Source organism: Chionomys nivalis, chromosome 11 (assembly GCF_950005125.1).
Source record: "Chionomys nivalis chromosome 11, mChiNiv1.1, whole genome shotgun sequence".
Classification (NCBI taxonomy): Eukaryota; Metazoa; Chordata; class Mammalia; order Rodentia; family Cricetidae; genus Chionomys; species Chionomys nivalis.
The window spans coordinates 81,685,827-81,708,207 of NC_080096.1; the positions used below are offsets into that span (position 1 = coordinate 81,685,827).

A 22,381-nucleotide genomic window follows, 5' to 3' on the forward strand; every position below is an offset into this window, starting at 1 on the left:
CAGGTCTTGGTGACATGGTGAGAAACCCTGGACCCAGCCAGGTCTGAAACTCTACATCTTTGCAGTTTTAATTATGGGAATCAATGAACATTTTCTGAGTTTGCTTTGAAAAAGCAGTTTCAGTAAGGAGTCTGTGACTTGGAGCCGAGCAAGTGGCTTTTCGTGCGTTCCTCACTGCACAGCCCTCATCCCACTGACGGACCCCACCCGGGACTCCCAGGCCAAGTCCAGACAGGACCCGGACAGAGGGCATGGTGCAGGACCGGGCTGGCGAAGCAGGCTAGTTTATTCTAGACAGTTCTGTCTGGGCTCCCAGTAAGATTACTGAGCACTAATTCCACGGTGGTATTGTCACCCTTAGCAGGCCACTAGGGCTCTGCTCTCATATCTTGTTCTCACAGCCCCTGTTACATTTTCGTTGTCAACTTGACAAATCTGGAAGGAAGAGAGTTTCCATCAGATTGGCCTCGGCATATTCATGGGGCGTTTTCTGGGTTTGCCAGTTGATGTGAGAGGACCAAGACCACTGTGGGCAGTAACGCTGACACCTATGTGGCTGGATACCTATGATACCCAGGCTGCATAAAGAAAGTGACTTAGCCACCATATGTGAGAATCAGCCCTACAAAAGCAATTAGTTTCATATCCTGTTTAGTAACTCATGCCATTACCTGTGGGTAAGTGCATAAAATCTATTGTAAAATTTAATGTGAAGAGTAATTGAAGGAAAATCACAAACCAAGGAGTCCAACAATGCCCACAATAACTCAGACATCTAAAGACCCTTCACCAGCACAACTTGAAGAAGGGAAACACACAAACTCTACTACCAAAGGAAAGAAAGAAAGAAAGGAAAAATGACCGGAGTTAACAACCACTGGTCATTAATATCACTTAATATCAATGGACTCAACTCACCTATAAAGAGGCACAGGCTAAGAGATTGGATACGAAAACAGGATCCAACATTCTGCTGCTTACAAGAAACACACCTCAACCACAAAGACAGACATCTACTCAGAGTAAAGGGCTGGGAAAAGGTTTATCAAGCAAACGGACCTAAGAAACAAGCAGGTGTGGCCATACTAATTTCTAAGAAAGTTGACTTCAAACTAAAATCAATCAAAAGAGATGGAGATGGACATTTTTTACTCATAACAGGAACAATTCACCAGGATGAAATCTCAATCCTGAATATATATGCCCCTAATATAAAAGCACCCACTTATGTAAAAGAAACGTTACTAAAACTCAAGGCAGTCATCAAACCACACACACTAATAGTAGGAGATTTCAACACTCCTCTCTCACCAATGGACAGGTCAATCAAACAGAAACCTAACAGAGAAATAAGAGGATTAAGGGAGGTAATGAATCAAATGGACTTAACAGACATCTATAGAACATTCCACCCAAATAGGAAAGAATATACCTTCTTCTCTGCAGCTCATGGAACCTTCTCAAAAATAGACCACATACTCGGTAACAAAGCAAACTTACACACTTACAAAAAAATATCGGTAACCACCTGTGTCTTATCAGATCACCATGGATTAAAGTTAGAATTCAACAACAATGCTATCCCCAGAAAGCCTATGAACTCATGGAAACTGGACAGTCAACTACTGAACCTCACCTGGATCAAGGAAGAAATAAAGAAAGAAATTAAAGTCTTTCTTGAATTCAATGAAAACGAAGACTCAACATACTCAAACCTATGGGACACTATGAAAGCAGTGCTAAGAGGAAAATTCATAGCATTAAGTGCCCACTTAAAGAAAACGGAGAAAGCACACATTGGAGACTTAATAGCCCACCTGAAAGCTTTAGAAAAAAAAGAAGCAGACTCACCTAGGAGAAGTAGAAGACTGGAAATAATCAAATTGAGGGCTGAAATCAACAAAATAGAAACACAGAAAACAATCCAAAGAATCAATGAAACAAAAAGCTGGTTCATGGAGAAAATCAATAAGATTGATAAACCCCTATCCAAACTAATCAAACGGCGGAGAGAGAATACGCAAATTAACAAAATCAGAAACGAAAAGGGAGACATAACCACAGACTCAGAGGAAATTCAGAGAATCATTAGATCTTACTACAAAAATCTGTATGCCACAAAATTGGAAAATGTTATAGAAATGGACACTTTTTTAGATAAGTACCATATACCAAAGTTAAACCAGGACCAGGTGAACAATCTAAATAGACCTGTTAGTCGTGAAGAATTAGAAGTTGTTATAAAAAACCTCCCCACCAAAAAAAGCCCAGGTCCAGACAGCTTCAATGCAGAATTCTACCAGAACTTCCAAGAAGACCTAATACCTATACTCCTTAATGTATTTCACAATATTGAAACAGAGAAGTCATTGCCAAATTCCTTTTATGAAGCTGAAGTTACTCTGATACCAAAACCACACAAAGACACAACCAAGAAAGAGAACTACAGGCCAATCTCACTCATGAACATCGACGCAAAAATACTCAATAAAATACTGGCAAACCGAATCCAAGAACACATCAGAAAAATTATCCATTATGATCAAGTAGGCTTCATCCCAGAGATGCAGGGCTGGTTCAACATACGCAAATCTATCAATGTAATCCATCATATAAATAAACTGAAAGAAAAAAACCATATGATCATTTCATTAGATGCTGAAAAAGCATTTGACAAAATTCAACATCCCTTTATGATAAAGGTCTTAGAGAGATTAGGAATACAAGGGTCGTTCCTAACTATAATAAAAGCTATTTATAGCAAGCCGTCAGCTAACATCAAATTAAATGGAGAGAAACTCAAAGCTATACCACTAAAATCAGGAACACGACAAGGTTGTCCACTCTCTCCATACCTCTTTAATATAGTGCTTGAAATTCTAGCAATAGCAATAAGACAACATAAGGGGATCAAAGGGATTCAAATCGGAAAGGAAGAAGTTAAACTTTCATTATTTGCAGACGATATGATAGTGTACATAAGCGACCCCAAAAACTCCAGCAAAGAACTCCTTCAGCTGATAAACACCTTTAGTAGCGTTGCAGGATACAAGATCAATTCCAAAAAATCAGTTGCCCTCCTATACACAAAGGATAAGGAAGCAGAGATGGAAATCAGAGAAGCATCACCCTTCACGATAGCCACAAATAGCATAAAATATCTTGGGGTAACTCTAACCAAGGAAGTAAAGGATCTATTTGACAAGAACTTTAAGTCAATGAAGAAAGAAATTGAGGAGGATACCAGAAAATGGAAGGATCTCCCTTGCTCTTGGATAGGGAGGATCAACATAATAAAAATGGCAATTCTACCAAGGGCAATTTATAGATTCAATGCAATCCCCATCAAAATCCCATCAAAATTCTTCACAGATCTTGAGAGGACAATAATCAACTTTATATGGAGAAACAAAAAACCCAGGATAGCCAAAACAATCTTATATAATAAAGGATCGTCTGGAGGCATTACCATCCCTGACCTCAAACTCTATTACAGAGCCTCAGTATTGAAAACAGTTTGGTATTGGCATAAAAACAGAGAAGTCGACCAATGGAACCGAGTAGAAGACCCTGATTTTAACCCACAAACTTATGAACACCTAATTTTTGATAAAGGAGCTAAAAGTATTCAATGGAAAAAAGAGAGCATCTTCAACAAATGGTGCTGGCAGAACTGGTTGTCAACGTGTAGAAGAATGAAAATAGATCCATATCTATCACCATGCACAAAACTCAAGTCCAAATGGATTAAAGACCTCAATATTAGTCTGAACACACTGAACCTGATAGAAGAAAAAGTTGGAAGTACTCTACAACATATGGGTACAGGAGATCACTTCCTACGTTTATCCCCAGCAGCACAGACATTAAGGGCAACATTGAATAAATGGGACCTCCTGAAACTGAGTAGCTTCTGTAAAGCAAAGGACACTGTCACTAAGACAAAAAGGCAACCCACTGACTGGGAGAAGATCTTCACCAACCCTGCAACAGACAAAGGTCTGATCACCAAAATATATAAAGAACTCAAGAAACTAAACTTTAAAATGCTAATGAACCCAATAAAAAAATGGGGCACTGATCTGAACAGAGAATTCTCAACAGAAGAAATTCAAATGGCCAAAAGACACCTAAGGTCATGCTCAACCTCCTTAGCGATAAGGGAAATGCAAATTAAAACAACTTTGAGATACCATCTTACACCTGTCAGAATGGCTAAAATCAAGAACACCAATGATAGCCTTTGCTGGAGAGGTTGTGGAGAAAGAGGCACACTCATTCATTGCTGGTGGGAATGCAAACTTGTGCAACCACTTTGGAAATCAGTGTGGCGATTTCTCAGGAAATTTGGGATCAACCTACCCCAAGATCCAGTAATACCACTATTGGGAATATACCCAAGAGATGCCACATCAAATGACAAAAGTATCTGTTCAACTATGTTCATAGCAGCATTGTTTGTAATAGCCAAAACCTGGAAACAACCTAGATGCCCTTCAATGGAGGAATGGATGAAGAAAGTGTGGAATATATACATATTAGAGTACTACTCAGCAGTAAAAAACAATGACTTCTCGAATTTTGCGTGCAAATGGATGGAAATAGAAAACACTATCCTGAGTGAGGTATCCCAGACTCAAAAAGAGGAACATGGGATGTACTCACTCATAATCGGTTTCTAGCCATAAAATAAAAGACATTAAGCATATAATGTGTGATCCTATAGAAGCTAAATAAGAAAGTGAACCCAAAGAAAATCATATAGTCATCCGCATGGAGAGGGGGAAGTAGACAAGATTCCAGGGCAAAAACTGGGAACTTGCGGGTGAGGTGGCATGGGGCAAAGGGGAAATGGGATGAGAAATATGAGAAGGGGAGGATGGGAGGAGCTCGGGGGATTGGGATGGTTGGGATATAGGAAGGATGGATACGGGAGCAGCGAAGTATATATCCTATCTAAGGGAGCCATCTTAGGGTTGGCAAGAGACTTGACTCTTGAGGGGTTCGCAGGTGTCCAGGAATATGTCCCCAGCTGGTACCCTGGGCAACTAAGGAGAGGGAACCTGAAATGACCCTATCCTATACTGATGAATATCTTGCATATCACCTTAGAACCTTCATCTGGCGATGGATCGAGGTAGAGACAGAGTCTCAATTTGGAGCAACGGTCTGAGCTCTTAAGGTCCAAATGAGGAGCAGAAGGAGGGAGAACATGAGCAAAAAATCAGGACCACGAGGGATGCACCCACCCACTGTGACAGTGGAACTGATTTATTGGGAGCCCACCAAGGCCAGCTGGACTGGGACTGAATAAGCATGGGTCGATTCTGGACTCTCTGAGCATGGCGGACAATGAAGGCAGATGAGAAGCCAAGGACAATGGCACTAGGTTTCGATCCTAATACATGAACTGGCTTTGTGGGAGCTTAGCCTGTTTGGACGCTCACCTTTCTGGACTTAGATAGAAGGACCTTGGTCTTCCCGCAGGGCAGGGAATTTGGACTGCTCTTCAGTATCGAGAGGGAGGGGGAATGGAGTGGGGGGAGGAGAAGAGGAGTGGGGATAGGGGGAGGGAAGTGGGGGGAGGGCAATATTTGGGAGGAGGGGAGGGAAATGGGAAATGGGGAGCAGGTGGAAATTTTAATTAAAAAAGAATAAAAATAAAAAAAAAAAAGAAAAAAAAAATTTAATGTGAAGTTTCATAGTTTCCCCTCCAATGCAATTCTCACTGTATAGAATTTCATAGAGTTGTTTAGACATTGATTCCAGTTCATTTTGGTGTGTGATAGTTGTATTCATTTGCCAGGGGAAGGAAGACAGTTAGCAGCCCCCCTCTGTGGTCTCAGTTTCAGTTTCTGCACCAGGTTCCTGCCTTTGAATTCCTGCTTTAGTTTTCTTCCATGATGGACATAAGTTGTAAGACGAAATAAGCCCTTTCCTCGGCAGGTTGCTATGTTATTGTGGTATTTATCACATTAACCTAAAGCAAACACTGACAATCCTCACACAAACGTGAATGACACTTTCAGCCTGGAATGATTAGAGTCTAATGGCACAGTGTGGCAGAATCCACAGTTGGCAGCCATGCTATCTGTGCTGGCTAGTTTTATGTCTACGTGACACAAGGTCAAGTCATCTGAAAGGAGGGACCCTTGGGTGAGAACATGCCTCCATAAAATCTAGCTATAGGACATTTTCTTAGTGGCAGATGGGGGAGGTGACATCTCTGGGTTGGTGATCCTGGGTTCTATAAGACTGAACAAGACATGGAGAGAAAACCAGTAATTAGCATTCATCATGGCCTCTGCATCAGCTCCTGCCTCCAGGTTCCTGCCCTGCTTAAATCCCCATCCCCGTCCTGACTTCTTTTTTTCTTTCTTTTTTTTCTTTCTTTCTTTCTTTTTTTCTTTTTCTTTTTTTCTTTTTTTTTTTGATTTTCAAGACAGGGTTTCTCCGTAGCTTTTGGTTCCTGTCCTGGAACTAGCTCTTCTAGACCAGGCTGGCCTCAAACTCAGAGAGATCCGCCTGCCTCTGCCTCCCGAGTGCTGGGATTAAAGGCGTGTGCCACCACCGCCCGGCCTGACTTCTTTCAATGAAGAACAGTGATGTGGATGTGTAAGCCAAATAAATTCTTTCTTCCCCAGATTGTTTTAGAGACATGATGTTTCACCACAGCCTTAGAAGCCCTGAGGCACTCCCCAGTTTGCTTTTGTCATGGTGTTTCATTATAGCAATAGTAACCCTGCCTAAGACAAATTGGTACCAGGAAGGAGGTACTGTCATAACAGACGTGAACATGTTGTTTTGTAGAGGACTGTGGAAGGACTTTGGAACTTTGGACGAGAAAGCATTGAGTGTTAGGAGCTCAGTGGGCTGTGCTGTAGAAGCTTGGAAGATAAGAATGTTGCGAGCATGCAAACAATGGCGGCCCAACTTAGGACGCTTCAGAAGGAGCAAACATTCTACCAAGCCATGTGCATGGAGAATCTGTGGTCCTGTTCAGCTGGAGCTGAAGAATCAGCTGTGATTAACAAGATACCGGAACCACTAAAGTGAAATCGTTGTTTTGCTGGGACAGCTAGGACTGAAGACTGAGCTGTGATGAAGAAGAGACCAACATTAATGAGTGAAGTCTTCCAGGAGGTGTGTCCTCGGGGTCAGCACACAGAAGCTGGGGTCCAGAAGTGACCAAGGTTGTACCTCCTGTTGGCAGCTGCACTTGGTAGTTAAGAGTCACCCATGTGTTACTGTATTTGAAGGCATGGAGGGGTCATGGGAGCAGCTAAGGCTTAACATTGTGGACAGGTCCCTGAAGAGAACCGAGGAGAGGCTATTGGTGAAAGTGCACCCCACTTTCAGGAGAAGACCCCAGCATTTTGGAGATGCCAGTGTCATGGGATGGCACCGAGAAAGAACTGAGTGGAGCTGGCAAAGGGCAGAACCAGAGAAGGAACTCAGATCAATAAGATTGTGAGTGCATCCTGGACATTGGACACTGGGTTATTCGTACTGTAGGGAGCTTGGTTTTGCCTTGTTCAGACCGTGACTGTGCTCTGGTTCTTCCCTCTTGAAGTAGGAGAGTGTCTAACTTATGTCTGGTTTTCCAAGTGTTCACAGTTGAGAGAATGAATTTTAAAGGAAACTTTAGGTTCTAAGACAGACTGGATTTTCAGAGACTGAATTTTAAAGTGTTTGAATTTGTAACAACTGAGACTTTTAAAGCTTGTAAATGTTTTATTGTGATTTTGATGGTAATGTGTGGTCTTGAGGATGAACAAGAAAGGAAAGGTTATGACTTAACAGTGACAATGTTTGCGTGTCAAGTTGACCAGGGGTCAGTTGTCGTGGCTAGTTTTATGTCAACACAAACTAGAGTCATCTGAAAAGAGGGCCCCTCAATAGAAAAAATGTGCCTTCATAATATCCAGCTATAGGGAATTTTCTTAATAAGTAATTGTGGTAGTTTGAATAAAAATGGCCCCCACAGACCCATAGGAAGTGGCATTATTGGAGGTGTGGCCTGTTGGAAGAAGTGTGTCACCGGGATGTGTCACACTTTCTTCCTGCTGCCTCTAGTTCAGATGTAGAATTCTCGGCTACCTCTCCAGCATCATGTCCACCTGCACACTACCATGCTCCCCACCACAATGATAAAGGACTAAACCTCTGAAACTTTAAGTTACCCCTAACTAAATTTTTTCCTTTATAAGAGTTGCCATGATCCTGGTGTCTCTTCACAGCAATAAAACCCTAACTAAGACAGTGATTAATGTGGGGCAGCCCACTGTGGGAGTGGAGGGCTATTCATTGGCTGGTGGTCCTTGGGTCTTTAAGAAGGAAGGCTGAGCAAGCATGGGGAACAAGTCAGTAATCAGCACCCTTCTATGGCTTCTGCATCAGCTCCTGTCTCCAGATTCCACCTTGTCTTCCTTTGATGATGAACTATTATGCAGAAGTGTAAGCCAAATAAACCCTTTCTTCCCCACGTTGCTTTGGTTATGGTGTTTCATCACAGCAATCATAACACTACCAAAGACAGTACCTCTCTTCCTCAAGAAATGAAGTCAAATTCTCTTGTCCTCAAATTTGGATAAGCAGAAAGCCAAGTGAAATGACTTCCTAGTCCCAGGCATGAAGGATAGTATAGTTTTTACTAGAATTTTTAAAACCTGGAGTTACGATGCATCGAGAATGAAACCCAACTGCTCAAAAGCTGCCATTCGTGGCACTGAAGATAGTCTTTGGCAGAAGTCACGCCCAGTCCTTAACTTCAATTCAACAACCCACAAGTACCTGAGACCTGCAACATTCGTATAAGTGCCCTTAGCTGCGGACTTTTCCCTGGATGAGCCTTTGGTGAAACCTGTTGTCTTAGCCAGGGTGCTGTTGCTGTGATGAAACCCCATCACCAAAGAAACCTGAGAGTACAGGATTCATTTTGCTTACATGGCCATAACACAGTTCATCATCAAAGGAAGTCAGGACAGGAACTCAAACAGGGCAGGAACCTGGAGGCTATCACGGAGTGCTGCTTACTGACTTGCTTCTCATGGTTTGCTCAGCCTGCTCTCTTATAAAAAGGGGTGGCCCCACTCACAGCAGGCTGAATCCCCATGGATCCCTAGTCAAGGAAATGCTCTACAGCCATATTTTACGGAGGCATTTTCTCTGTTGAGACTTCCTTTTCTTCAGTGACTCTAGCTTGTGTCGTGTTGACATAAAACTAGCCAGCACACCTGTAATTACAGCCTTTAGAGATGTCTGACTCACAGTTGCTGTGAGAGAAGAGATGAGTGCTCATCTTACAGTTATTCATGGCCCCAAATCTTCAGGTTGCCCCGCTCAGGCACCAGACCATACAAGCAGTGAGCCGCTGGGTCATTCCAGTACCCAAATGCAGACTCCCTTCTAAGCATTTAAATCTCTCCTACCGAACCCAGACATCATGGAGCAAAGCAATCTCTCCCATGCCATCTCCAAATTCCAACCTTATAACCCAGAAACTTAATGAAATGGTTAAAACCTCTACAGCTGGGTGGGTGGTAGTTGTGCACCCCTTTAAACCCAGCACTTGGGAGGCAGAGGTAGGTGAATCTTTGTGAGTTTGAAGCCGGTCTGGTCTACAATGTGAGTTCCAGGACAGCCGGGGCAGTTATACAGAGAAACCCTGTCTTGAAAAACCAAGAAATAAAAACCCCCAAAAACAAGCAAACAAATGAACAACCTGTACAGTTGGAAGTTGTTTGTAACACATCCATAAAGAACGGAAGAGAAGATTCCATTAGAAAACAGTTTGTCAACGGTGATGGCCATGATCCACAGTGGAAGGGAAAGCTCAGCTTCCAGGGTCACTTGGGTCAGCGCCTTCCGGCAGACAGTTTCCACCAGTCTTTCGTTCTTATCCAAGTGTGTGGACTTCCCAGGCTGTTCACTGACTGTGAGCTTCTCTGCAACATAGAATCTTGTTGAGGGTTTGGTGTTACTTCCTTATAAGGATCTGGCCACTCAAGACGTTACCACTCGGACTTAGGTAGGTAGCTGTGGTTTTTTTTATTTCAGTTTTATGTAATTGAAATCTTCTAATGTTCAAGGCTCTAACTAATGACCCGGGAACACTGCGGGGGAGAGGACGGAGGAAGGATGAAATACTAGTCAGAGGAAGTCAGAGGAGACAGTGGGAGGATGGGGATAAGCCCTTACCCAAACCATATCAAATCTGAGACAGAAGATAGACACCTTGTACATACATGCTTGTGAGAACGGGAACACACATGCACACACACACTCACACTTGTTCATACACTCACACACTTAAATGCCTCTTCATCTTTTGCCTTCCCTACCAGAGGAGAACTAAAAGCCATTGACCCACATATGTTACTTTAAAAGATAGTGCAGAAAAAGCCTGACTCTAAAGTGTCTACAGAGACATTCTCACTGGAGCTCGTCAAGAAGTTAAGCCCATTTTCTATATGCCTAAACTCAGATTTCAATAACTAGGAATGGAAATGTTTTCTGAAAATCAGACAGCATCCTTCCTCCAATACTTTCTGAAATCCGCATCCAGTACTGCTCCCAGCCTTACAAGGAGAAGTAGCTGGGAGCAGGACATTCGTACAATGCAGTGCATTTTCAAAAGAGAAATTATTCTCCTCACTATTTCTGAATATACATTTAGTTCTTTAGAGTTAATGGCTACCTATACAAATGCAAACAAGCCTTCCCATGATATATATGAGTGTACCCTTCCTACCAAAAGACAAGCATAGTCCACAATGCCCCAAGAGGTTACCAAGCCTTGAACATAAATGAGGTCACACTTTATTTATTTAACAAATATTAAGCCAGGCCTTACAATGGGCAATTCAAAGTATGTTAAGATCAATTGGTTTTTGCTAAAATGTCAAGAAAACACAGGGGGCAAAGGATAGTTTCTTCTATAAATAGTGTTGGGAAATTTGGGTATCCAAATGCAGAAGAATGAAATTAGACCTTTATCTCATGACACACACAAAAATCAACTGAAAATGAACTAAACACTAACATGTAGACATAAAACTGTCAATTAGCTAGGAGAAAATATAGAGCATAAGTTCCACAACAGTGGTCTGGGCAGTGACATTTAGGGTATTGCATAAAAAGTGTGTGTAAGACAGCCAGTCATAGATGAAAGACAGCTTCAACATCCACACATGAGAGACACCTTCAATAGCCACGCGTAAGGGGCACCTTCAACAGCCACACATGAGGGGCACCTTCAACATCCACACAACAGGAGGGACACCTTCAACAACAGCCACACATGAGGGACACCTTCAACAGCCACACATAAGGGACACCTTCAACAACAGCCACACATAAGGGACACCTTCAACAGCCACACACGAGGGACACCTTCAACAGCCACACATGAGACACATTCAGCAACAGCCACATATGAAGGACACCTTCAACAACAGCCACGTATGAGGGACACCTTCAACAGCCACACATGAAGGACACCTTCAATATCCACACATGAGACACCTACAACAACAGCCACACATGAAGGACACCTTCAACAACCACACATGAGGGACACTTTCAACAACAGCCACACATGAGGGACACCTTCAACAACAGCCACACATGAGGGACTCCTTCAACAACAGCCACACATGAAGGACACCTTCAACAACCACACATGAGGGACACCTTCAACAGCCACACATGAGGGACACTTTCAACAACAGCCACACATGAGGGACACCTTCAACAACAGCCACACATGAGGGACTCCTTCAACAACAGCCACACATGAAGGACACCTTCAACAACCACACATGAGGGACACCTTCAACAGCCACACATGAGGGTAACCTTCAACAGCCACACATGAGGGACACCTTCAACAACCACACATGAGGGACACTTTCAACACCAGCCACACATGAGGGACACCTTCAACAACCACACATGAGGGACACTTTCAACACCAGCCACACATGAGGGACACCTTCAACAACAGCCACACATGAGGGACTCCTTCAACAACAGCCACACATGAAGGACACCTTCAACAACCACACATGAGGGACACCTTCAACAACAGCCACACATGAGGGACATCTTCAACAACAGCCACACATGAGGGACTCCTTCAACAACAGCCACACATGAAGGACACCTTCAACAACCATACATGAGGGACACCTTCAACAGCCACACATGAGGGTAACCTTCAACAGCCACACATGAGGGACACCTTCAACAACCACACATGAGGGACACTTTCAACAACAGCCACACATGAGGGACACCTTCAACAACCACACATGAGGGACACTTTCAACAACAGCCACACATGAGGGACACCTTCAACAACAGCCACACATGAGGGACTCCTTCAACAACAGCCACACATGAAGGACACCTTCAACAACCACACATGAGGGACACCTTCAACAGCCACACATGAGGGTAACCTTCAACAGCCACACATGAGGGACACCTTCAACAACATCCACACATGAGGGACACCTTCAACAGCCACACATGAGGGACTTCTTCAACAGTCACTTATGAGGGACACTTCCAACAGCCACACATGAGGGACACCTTCAACAGCACACACGAGGGACACCTTCAACAGCCACACATGAGGGACACCTTCAACAGCCACACATGAGGGACACCTTCAACAACAGCCACACATGAGGGACATCTTCAACAACAGCCACACATGAGGGACACCTTCAACAACAGCCACACATGAGGGACACCTTCAACAGCCACACATGAGGGTAACCTTCAACAGCCACACATGAGGGACACCTTCAACAGCCACACATGAGGGACACTTTCAACAACAGCCACACATGAGGGACACCTTCAACAACCACACATGAGGGACACTTTCAACAACAGCCACACATGAGGGACACCTTCAACAACAGCCACACATGAGGGACTCCTTCAACAACAGCCACACATGAAGGACACCTTCAACAACCACACATGAGGGACACCTTCAACAGCCACACATGAGGGTAACCTTCAACAGCCACACATGAGGGACACCTTCAACAACATCCACACATGAGGGACACCTTCAACAGCCACACATGAGGGACTTCTTCAACAGTCACTTATGAGGGACACTTCCAACAGCCACACATGAGGGACACCTTCAACAGCACACACGAGGGACACCTTCAACAGCCACACATGAGGGACACCTTCAACAGCCACACATGAGGGACACCTTCAACAACAGCCACACATGAGGGACATCTTCAACAACAGCCACACATGAGGGACACCTTCAACAACAGCCACACATGAGGGACACCTTCAACAGCCACACATGAGGGACACCTTCAACAGCCACACATGAGGGACACCTTCAACAGCCACACATGAAGGACACCTTCAACAACGACCACACATGAGGGACACCTTCAACAGCACCATTTCTACAGCAAAGGAAAGAGGCCACAGGGGAAGAGACAACCTACAGAATAGAAAACATTTGTTAAGTCAATATGTAAGAGAGTAATGCCCAAATTAAACAAGAATCACATGCCTCAATAGCAAGAAAACAAAGAATCCCATTAAACCATGGGCAAAGGGCCTGAATAGACATTTTTTTCTAGAGAAAATATGCATGGTGTTTGACATCAACAATCACCAGGGAAATGCCAACCAAAACCGCAGATAGACATTACTTCATACCTGATGCAGGTCTTTTTCCAAAAGTCCAGAAACAGCGAGTGCTGACAGGGAAGGGTGAGGAAGGCACATCCAGAATCTGTTCATAGCGATGTAAGTACATAACCATTGTTAAATTAGTATGGCCACTTCCCAAGTCATCAGAAAGAGACCATGTGAGCCAGCAATTCCGCTACTTGGAATATAGCCTAAGGAAGTCAGATCAAATGTCAGAGTCATCCACATTTCCACAGTGATTGCAACACTCCTTGAAGAGTCAAGATGTGCATTCTATCTGTCTACTAAGGGGTGGATAGCTAAAGAAAACACGGTACTAATCCATCACAGAATATAATAATAAATGCACACATTATCTGTGATAATGTGGATGACCCTGGAGGACATTGTGCTAAGGGAAACGAGCCAGGCATAGAAAGACCAATGCCCTATGACCTCGCTATGATGTAGACTCTGAGAGGCAGGAAGCTGGTGGGAGGCTGAAGACAGTGTGAAAGGCCACGGATTTCCAACCATCAGGGGGCAGATCAAGAGCTGTGCTGCACAACCCAGGGAGCATGGTTAGCAACAACATATTGTGTGCTTGAAAGTTACTAAGACAATAGATCCTAAGTGTTCTCACCAGGAAAGATAAAGTATGCGGGGTAATGTGTATGCTAATTCGTTTGGCTTAGCATTCATTTCATAATGAATACATATTTTAAAACACTGTGTTGTACACTAAAAATACACATTTTATTTGTCAATTTCAATTTTTTAGATTTAAAAAGCCTATTGCTCTTTATCAGAGCTTTATGAGGTAGGTGCTTTTTTTCGCCTTCCTGTTTTACAAGTAGGGGACACAGGATCATGAGCTTGAACTATTCTGCTCGAGGACAGGCAGCACACACATAGATCTGGGCTTTGGACCCAGATGCCGCACCCTGGGGCTCCAACTCCTTAACACACCTTACCTACGCTGAATCTCACTAACGCAGATCCCTTACCTTGTGGCAAAAGTATTCGAATATTACTTTCAAAACGTCTTCCTTTTCCCAAGTCTCACCACTTCCAGAGCCCTTGGGAAGTATTCCATGTGGGCTCAGTGTTGCCAGAGAGCGGTGATGTTCCTGCAACCTCTTTCTACCCACTGTTTATTACCTAAGGGTGCAGGGTGACAAATTACCCCAAACACCATGACTTCAGGTAGGAAACAGATTTCATTCATCAGTCTGCAGGTCAATTGAAGGTTCTGGTCTTTGCTGAACTTGGCTACATATATATATTTAAGTGACTCTTAGCTGACCTGTGTTTTCTGGAACATACTGGGACACTTGGTTCCGAACCACATGTCTCTTGCCTTCCAGCAGGCTAGACAATGATAGAGCAGCAGAAGAACATTGTGCATGCACTCAGCAGACTTCTGTGTAGATTCACACTTGCTAGCATTCCATTGGCCAAAGCAGATCATAAGAGAAGGACCTGACTCCAACTGGGGGGATATTATGATTGAATGGTTCAAGAAATGGATACAGAAAGAGGTAAGAATAGACCATGAATACACACAGCTTATGACTTTCCATTCTTCTTTACAAAAGGCAGAGGAGAGAGGAGAGAGAGAGAGAGAGAGAGAGAGAGAGAGAGAGAGAGAGAGAGAGAGAGAGAACATCTGCAGGTACATATGGAGATCAAATGATAAGCTTGTGTCCTTCCTCCTCAAGTACCATCCATCTACCTTGTTTTTTGAAGCAGGGTCTCTGTGGCTTCCTGACTAGCTAGGCTGGCTGACAAGGCCCCGAAACTGCCTCTCACGGTCTCCTTAGCATGAGGACTGCATGCACAGGCCACCACATGCAGGACTTTCCATAGGTGCTGTTGAACTAAGGTCACTTTACAGACAAAGCTCTCATGGCTGCCGTAGAACAAAATGAAATTTCAAGTAAAAATAAGTCATTTAGCTAAAGCAACCCAAGGACCCATAAATTACAGTTGAGCTCTGAAGGGCAGTGAAGAAGGGGGCACAGTAGGGAAAATGTGTGTCCAAGTGGCATCTTTAGAGAAAGAAAACAGGCCTCCCTTTGTGCCTGCAGAAAACAAATAATGCACAACTCAACAGTGAGATCCCCATTGTGGCAGCAAGGTGGCAGCCAGTGCCAGCTACTGGGCCAGTGTCTGGTGGCAGCCAGCGCCAGCTACCATGCCAGTGTCTTGTGGCAGCCAGTGCCAGCTACCATGCCAGTGTCTTGTGGCAGCCAGTGCCAACTACCAGGCCAGTGTCTTGTGGCAGCCAGTGCCAGCTACTGGGCCAGCATCTGAGCAATAAAGTTAGTGTAAAAGCAACATCAGAGCTAGCAGTAGCTACACCGGGTCGGTGACTTCTTAGCATATCAAAGTCTCATTCTGTTTCTCCTGTAGAAAGCTCAAATATTGGATTGCCTGATTCAAAGTTGGCCCCCAGGCAACCCCAGCCCTTCCAGGAGGGTGTGAATGAGTTTCTGTTTTCTTTCTGTTCCTGGAAAGCAGTAACCGTCATTTTCTGGTCTCACAGGCCTGCAGAGGCAGATTATAATCCTCTCTCTGAGACATGGGGGATCCCTAGGAAGCCTGCCAAAGCCACTCTCCAAATGTCCAAATCCATGGCTGTAGCTTCTGGTGGGAGATACCAGAAATGGTCACCCTCTTGAAGAAGGAAAGGTCAGGACCTGTGGGTAAATATTGACTGCTGTAAACATTTCATTTTAAATCAAAAAAGCCCTGGTAGATGAAAAAGCTTACCCCAAACAAAAACTAGCACACAAAAGTGAGTCAATGAGCGAGCGCTCTGCTTTCTCTCACGGGGATGCCAAGACAGACTCAGTGATAGCATCGCCTTCACTGGAGTGCTGGGCGAGGTGACTGGAGGCAAGGGGGATCTTGGCTTCCTTCCCAGAGTGTATTGGTTGGGAGAACTCTCCAGAATCCTCTACACTCTTCTTCAAGCGTTTATCGTGTACTGGCTATATGTGTCATCTCAGTCAACCCTGAACGAATCCCCAGGAGGGGCAGGGGAGATGATTTGGTTAGGAAAGCGCCTGCCTTGCAAGCATGAGGACCCAAGTTCAGACCCCAGCACCCAGGTAAAAATGCTAGGCTGGAGGCACGTGCTTGTGATCTCAGGTCTGAGAGGGTAAAATCGGTTGGATCCCTGGGTCTAGCTAAGCAGTCAGCCTTGTCTACTTGGCAAATTCCAGACCAGTGAGAGTCCCTGTCTCAAAAACTACAAGTGCCTAAGGGAAAGCACCCTTGAGGTTGACTTTTGGTTAGCGTGTGTGTGTATGTGTGTGTGTGTGTGTGTGTGTGTGTGTGTGTATGTGTATGCCCACACTCATCCATGCATAAGAGGAGGGGGGAGCCCGAGGTGGAGCTGTGTGCGTCTCCATTTTGCAGATCATGGAAACTGCCCAAGTCACATAGCTGCATATCTGGCTGCAGCATTGGCTCTCTCAGATGTGACTCTGAGAAGCCACCATGCATGGGCGACCTCCCTGCAGCACAGGGAAAGAAGAGAATCTGTGTCTAGAGTCTCAGACTGCCTGGGGCTCCCAAGATAGAGAACGGACTTGGATTATTGTCTTATCTTCCTCAGACCCTTCTCGGTTGATTGTCCACTACAATTATTGTGTGTGTTCAGGGGAAGGGCAGGGACACAACTATGGGCATGTACGCACATGTATGTAGGTGCATATAAAAGTCAGAGATTGGTATTGACTGTATTGTATTCCTTCATTTTTTTGAGACAGTCTCTCCTTGAACCTGAAGCTCACTGACTGGCTAGCCTGGCTGGTCAGCCAGCTCCAGGGATCCTCTTACCACCACGTCCTCCTGTGCTGGATCACACGCACACCGCTGTGCCAGCTTTGTGCACGGATGGTGAGGATCCCCACTTAGGTCCTTGAGCTTGTGCATTCCCCAGCCCTTTCCAACTCACACTGTGCGGGCTTCACCTGGAACGCACACACCTGAGTTTGTGGCATGGAGATATCTGGTTCCTAATGTTTGGGAGCACAGAGATTTCTCTAACCACTTTCCACGCCTTTTCTTTCCTTTTGCCATGTGACTTCTCCTGTTTAACAAAATTTTGATTCATAATGTTCCCAAATTACATTAATGACTGAATTCAATATATATGGTATACATATATCATAATATATATGAATGAAAACCTTTTGACTTCAGAAAACAGAAATATTTAAGTTTCCATCTATAAACACAGTATTCATTTAGCTGTGATGTCAAAATGATCCAGGAGGTTTTCTTCAGCTTCCTTCATTCTCTTGGATTAAAATTTAGCATGTCTGTGGCCTGCTCTTTATTTTTATTAGTGTGTTGTTTCTTTAGAGGAATTTGTCTGTGTTTGTGTTGCAGGACACATGGAGTAGAAAGATATTGAATCTTGGGGGCCTTGCTTCTGGGCTTCTGACCCTTGTTTAGCCGCTATCTGAAAAAACACACTGGTAGGCATCATCTTCTTTACAGAAATTAAAAGCCCTAGGATTCTGGTAGCTCTTTTGGGCCTCCGCCACTTAGGCACAGTTGTATCTGTCAGTCTAGGAATACCCCCTCTCTTATCAGGTGGGTTTGAGTACCAGCCTCAGTACCCCCTCAGGACTCAGAATTGGATGTCTATGGCAGGGGAGGAGCTGAGGGTAAAAAAATAGCTCAAATCCATTACCTCTGTGTGTTCTTTATGTTTAGTGTGAGGGGACAAAGTGAAGTAAAAGGGCATGGAGAAGAGGGAGAAGGGGAAGAAAAAGAAATGGATAAGGGGAAGAAGTAGATGAAGTAGTGAGGAGAGAAGCAGAAGCAGCAGCAGCAGCAGCAGAAGAAGAAGAAGAAGAAGAAGAAGAAGAAGAAGAAGAAGAAGAAGAAGAAGAAGAAGAAGAAGAAGAAGAAGAAGAAGAAGAAGAAGAAAGAGAAGAGTAAGGGTTGCTCTCCAAGAGGTTTCTAGTTTTTACAGACATAGTTGGAAAATACCATAGGAAAGGACAATAATATTATGCATATCAAAATCACAAAGGGGCAGGTAGGACCTGACAAAGCTGTACTCTGGAACAGGTGATAACACTCAGGAAAGAGCCAGCATTCAAGGGAAAGTACCTGACATCCCAAACCATTAGATGAAGTTACTAAATATCCCTGAGTTTTGGATTCACCATTCTCCTTATCTAACCTCTTTGGTGATAACCAGCTTTGGGAACACCCAGAACTGTTTGCTAGCAAAGGTGGGGTATTCTGCCTTCCTGCTCAGGGCCTGTCTTCTATAGAAATTTCTGTGTGATCCGTTAGTGGGTAATTTTGTGGAATTGACTCTATGTAAATTTGATTCTTGGAACAAAGAGTGAATGCCATAGCTTCAAAGCCTCATGGTGTAGGGGAATGGAACAAGGCCATTCCACTGACTGTCCAGAGGTTACACTGCTGAGGTGTTCTGGGAATGAATCCCATTTTGAAGGGAAGAATCATGGCTTCACAAGGTTTCCACAGATATGCCAGTAACTTCTAAAAGACAAGAAGTTTTCCTGCAGCTCTGTAAAACGGGTTGCTCCATGTGGACGTGTGTGTATACATGTCCCGCTGATCTGCCTATTGGTCCATCAGCTGTGCATTCACTGTAAAGTTTTGTGGGTGCCAACACACTGTCTCTCTCCTTCCTTCCCTCCCTCCCTCCCTCCTTTCCTCCTCCTCCTTCTCCTTCTTCTTTTTTTTTTTTTTTTTTTTTTTTTTACAAAACCCATGTTGAAATGACTCCGATCTGCATTTTGAATGCATTTGGAACTTCCTCTCTCATTTGAGCTTCCTCTCTGCAGTCCTCCTTGGTCTATAACAAGAATGCCCCTTACTCAATAGCAGATACATTCCGTCCTTTGCTTCATGGGAAAGCCTAACACAACCCTCCCATTCTTCACCTAGTGCATCAGCAGCTAATCCTGTGGCCATGTGCTTCTCCTTCAACATACTAAGCTTGAGTTCATCATCCACCTCAGTGAGTTTCGTGGCTTGGGAAGGAGATACCCAACTTCATCTTAACACAGCCAACTGTCCAGAAGGTGCCAGGATAAAGGACTCAGAGTGGGTGTGAGATTTATTTACTGAACATGACTTGATAGCCCTGGGGTGCAGTGCTTCCAGGGACCATGGCTGGGAATGTACTGGATCAGAGCTGTCATAGATAAGCCACTTCACAGCTACCATAGCTTCACATTCATCTGCATTAGAGAAGGCCCGCTTCTTAGAGATACGGATCTCCTGGTAGGTGGGAAATTTTAATTTGGTTCTATTCAGGGCCTCGATCACATGTCATCCTGCAGTTTAGGGTAAATGGACACAATGACCTGGCCAATGTGACTCCTGGCCATCGTGTCCTGGGGTTTCTCAAAGGCCCCCCCACCTACCTACCTGTCAGGACCCTGTATTGGGGTCCACACTGAGATCAGAGACATGAATACATACCAGAATGTTGTCTCCCAGATGCCTTCGGGCAGTCCATATAGGGAATAGGCTGCCACACTACCAAAGAGGAGGGTTTCATCACCACCTCAGAACAGGGCTCTGAGAGTAAAGGAACCTGGTTAACTTAATTGGTTGCCAACATCTATTATTTTTAAACAAATGATATTGCATCATCCATAACTCACTAGGATATTGAAATTGCACTGGATATATTTGCAGAAATGATGTAAACATTTTATATTTAAATGGTAATAATAACAAAGTTGCATGCTAAATTCTTTTATAACTATTTAAAATAGCAATATTTTCTTTTCTTTCTTTCTTTCTTTCTTTCTTTCTTTCTTTCTTTCTTTCTTTTTTTTTTTTCACGACAGAGTTTCTTTGTGTAGCCCTGACTGTCCTGGAACTCTCTCTAGATCAGGCTGGCGACAACTCAGAGAACAATACATTTTAAAAAGTGTGTCATTGTGGATAATTTTCACATTCCCTTTCAAGACACATAGGAAAAAAAATATACAAAGGCCTCTGATTTTAACCAAGCACTTCTTTATACAGATGAAGCTCTTGAAATCTAGAGGGTGGAAAGGTCACATAGCAAAGTAATAGCCAAGCCAGGTCCTCCTCAAAGGTCTGAGAACTTCTTGTTTGGCCCTTGTTTTAGCTGTTTCCTTCTCGCTGTAACAAAACACCTGCCAAAAGCAACGTAAGGAGGAAAGGGTGGCTCCTGGCTCCCAGTTCAGTGGATGGTCAAGTATGAGAGGGAGATTAAAGCCCTGGCCACGCCCTGGCCACAGTCAGGAAGCAGAGACTGAGGATTCGATTACACTATGTAAAGATATGTTGTTGTGATTGGTTTAATAAATAGCTGGATGGCCAATAGCTAGGCAAGATTTCCAGGCTCACAAGGTGCTGGAAAGAAGAAGGCGAGGGAACAGACATGCAGGAGGAGAGAGTAAAGCCACGAGTCATGTGGCAACACATAGCCAAGTAGAAATTGGTTAATTTAAGTTATAAGAGTTAGTTAAAAACAAGTTAAGCTATTAGCTGAGTTTTCATAATTAATAACGTTGTGATTTGGGAGCTGGTTGCAGGGACAGAGAAAGTCCGAGCACACTGGTCTGAAAAAGTTCCATAATCACTGGTGTTCAGTGTATTTTCTCCTTTACTTTTAGTCCAGGACCTCAGATCAGGGGATGCTGCTGCCCACAGTTAGGGTGAATCTTCCAACTTTAATTAATTATATCTAGATAGTCCCCCACAGCCTGTGCCAGAGCTGGTCTCCTAAGTGGTTCCAGATCTGACAATATGAACCACCACAGAACGTTTCCCCTAACCAAAGCTAGTTCTCTGCATCAGCGTTCTGTGAGATTCCATCACTCAGAAGACATCTAAGGCATGAACACTCATCTAAAGCAGTGGTTCTCAACCTTCTCAACACTGCGACTTCTTAATATAGTTCCTCATGTTGTAGTGACCCACAGCCTGAACTTTTTGTTGCTACTTCATAACTGTGATTTCACGACTGTTATGAACCATACAGTATTAACTGACATGCAGATGGTCTTAAGTGAGCACTATGAAAGAGTTGCCCAACCCTCAGGGGGTCTTGACCCACAGGTCGAGAGCTGTTGATCTAGAGTGTGCTTGCACAGGAAGGTCAGGGTAGTGACAATGGCAGAGTCTAGTAACCCTGCTCCGGCAGCACACACACCAAACCAGAGCTAAATCTACCTAATCTTCAGTCTTCTTTCTAGCACTTTCTGTTGGCCAAACTAACCAGAAGCCGCAGTGCCAGGAAGCCAGTGGACGGTACTTTCAGATCTCAAGTGCCTTGACAGAGAGGACAGGCCAAAGGGGAAAGAGTCCACCACACTCTGTTTTGAATTGAACATTTGTATTTAAACAAAAACAACAAAGATAAGCCATGGCAGAACCAAGAGATCTGGCCCTAAAGAATCTGAACTCATATGACTGAGGCAGGAGTATTTCCAGAACCCTTTAGGTTCTTATTCTTGTAACTCCCATGCACATCTATCTACATATTTGGACATTATCAATGCTTTGATAGCCTCTTCCATTGGAAATTGATCCTTATTTCTCTAAAAAATAATCAGAATCTCTACTCATGGAAGTCTTAATAATCTGCTAATGCTTTAACCAAACCCCAGAACTGAAGGGATGCCCCTGGGAAAATCAATAAGAAGTG

The 22,381-nt window shown here is 43.9% G+C and overlaps 1 non-coding gene across 1 annotated transcript; it reads right to left on the reverse strand.

The window, feature by feature from the left end:
* Positions 1 to 20,180: 20,180 nt before the first annotated feature.
* Positions 20,181 to 20,313, reverse strand: LOC130884499 (small nucleolar RNA SNORA70). Its single transcript, XR_009058026.1, has one exon. It is a non-coding gene; the product is annotated as a small nucleolar RNA SNORA70 (small nucleolar RNA).
* Between the last annotated feature and the right edge of the window lie 2,068 nt (positions 20,314 to 22,381).